This window comes from Cyprinodon tularosa, unplaced genomic scaffold, assembly GCF_016077235.1.
Source record: "Cyprinodon tularosa strain WSP-4 unplaced genomic scaffold, ASM1607723v1 ctg324, whole genome shotgun sequence".
NCBI classification, from domain to species: domain Eukaryota; kingdom Metazoa; phylum Chordata; class Actinopteri; order Cyprinodontiformes; family Cyprinodontidae; genus Cyprinodon; species Cyprinodon tularosa.
Genome location: NW_024039035.1, coordinates 616238 through 618973, shown reverse-complemented (window position 1 = coordinate 618973; position 2736 = coordinate 616238).

Below are 2736 nucleotides of genomic sequence, written 5' to 3'. Positions count from 1 at the left end.
AAATCATAGATAAATAAATATTTTAATAAAAACTTAATAATCAATATATGCATATATTAGTACTTGTAAATATCAAGTTTATGCAGAATAATGTTTGACAAAATTAGGTAAGTAATGACAAAGGAAGATATGTTCTCATCAGAACTCAAAACTGAATGAATTGTATTCACTATACCTTTTATCTAGGAAGCACACATGTTTAAATATATGCGCCTATTTGTTAGCAAAGGTTTTAGGAAAGTATAGTTTGTCTTTATTTAGAGAATATGAATGTTGTGCTTGATAATTTTCCTGTTGCAATAGTGTACAGGTGCTGGTCATAAAATTAGAATATCATGAAAAAGTAGATTGATTTCAGTAATTCCATTTAAAAAGTGAAACTTGTATATTATATTCATACATTACATACAAACTCATATATTTCAGATGTTTATTTTGTTTAATTTTGATGATTACAAATGACAACAAATGAAAATCTCAAATTCATCATATCAGAAAATTAGAATATTGTGAAAAGGTTCAAAATTGATGGCCCCTGGTGCCACACTCTAATCAGCTAATTAACTCAAACCACCTGCAAAAGCCTTTAAATGGTCTTTCAGTCTAGTTCTATAGGCTACACAATCATGGGGAAGACTGCTGACTTGACAGTTGTCCAAAAGACGACCATCGACACCTTGCACAAGGAGGGCAAGACACAAAAGGTCATCGCTAAAGAGGCTGGCTGTTCACAGAGCTCAGTGTCCAAGCACATTAATAGAGAGGCGAAGGGAAGGAAAAGATGTGGTCGAAAAAAGTGTACAAGCAAGAGAGATAACCGCACCCTGGAGAGGATTGTGAAACAAAACCCATTCAAAAATGTGGGGGAGATTCACAAAGAGTGGACTGCAGCTGGAGTGAGTGCTTCAAGAACCACCACACACAGACGTATGAAAGACATGGGTTTCTGCTGTCGCATTCCTTGTGTCAAGCCACTCTTGAACCACAGACAGCGTCAGAAGCGTCTTGCCTGGGCTAAAGAGAAACAGGACTGGACTGCTGGTGAGTGGTCCAAAGTCATGTTCTCTGATGAAAGTAAATTTTGCATTTCCTTTGGAAATCAAGGTCCCAGAGTCTGGAGGAAAAGAAGAGAGGCACTTCATCCACGTTGCTTGAAGTCCAGTGTAAAGTTTCCACAGTCAGTGATGGTTTGGGGTGCCATGTCATCTGCTGGTGTTGGTCCATTGTGTTTTCTGAGGTCCAGGGTCAACGCAGCCACATACCAGGAAGTTTTAGAGCACTTCATGCTTCCTGCAGCTGACCAACTTTTTGGAGATGCAGATTTCATTTTCCAACAGGACTTGGCACCTGCACACAGTGCCAAAGCTACCAGTACCTGGTTGAAGGACCATGGTATCCCTGTTCTTAATTGGCCAGCAAACTCTCCTGACCTTAACCCCATAGAAAATCTATGGGGTATTGTGAAGAAGAAGATGCAAACACCAGACCCAACAATTCAGAAGAGCTAAAAGCCACTATTAGAGCAACCTGGGCTATCATAACACCTGAGCAGTGCCACAGACTGATCGACTCCATGCCAGGCCGCATTGCTGCAGTAATACAGGCCAAAGGAGGCCCAACTAAATACTGAGTGCTGTACATGCTCATACTTTTCATGTTCATACTTTTCAGTTGGCCAACATTTCTATAAATCCTTTGTTTTTATTGGTCTTCAGTAATATTCTAATTTTCTGATATGATGAATTTGAGATTTTCATTTGTTGTCATTTGTAATCATCAAAATTAAACAAAATAAACAACTGAAATATATGAGTTTGTATGTAATGTATGAATATAATAAACAAGTTTCACTTTTTAAATGGAATTACTGAAATCAATCTACTTTTTCATGATATTCTAATTTTATGACCAGCACCTGTAGATTGACTCAGAGGTTCTGGCACCTATCCGCTCATTGTACATTGGTTGTTACCATGGCCACCCTTGTAAAAATGTTCTGGCTACGCCTCTGTAGATACCTGAGCATATCTTATCCTTTTAAACTAGGTAAAGGCTTTTCTCAAGAAGTAGGAACCCAAAAGACGCAGGACTTCAAGTATTTTCAACCAACCCACGCTTTTATATATATATATATATATACCTGAGCTTTACAAGTGTGTTTAAGCATAGGCTTTCATAAAAGCACACTAGATCTGCTCTATTAGAGTCTTTGAACATCCTAGATCAACTGGAGTTAAAATAATTACAGCTTGTATGGGGAAAATGTACACTGCACAAAATGGAAATCTTTTTTGCTTGAATTAAGTGCATTTCTTGAGGAGGTAATTGAGATACTAAAAAAAATGCTTTGTCTTATTTCAAGTGAATATTTTCTAATGATCTTGTGTTAGGATTGAAAATACTAATTCCACTGGCAAATCATCTTATTTATCTGCTCAAATTAAGGGCAAATACACTTAATTTAATATTTTTTTTATTTTTTTTACTTAATTCAAGATGTTTTTGCAGTGTTTATAGTTGTTTCCTTATTGGTATAAATTAACCAGAAGCTGACTCACAAAACAGGTGACTAAGAAAATAATTGCTGATCAGTCATCGTGTTGGCATGAACCCTTCAGCCAAAACAACATGGAAAAACATCCGATTACGGATCAATTCATGTTACCACGGCAACAGCAATTTACCGCAGGTTCGCCTGAGGACCGCCCACCCCAATAAACCGAGCCCTCTCCTCCA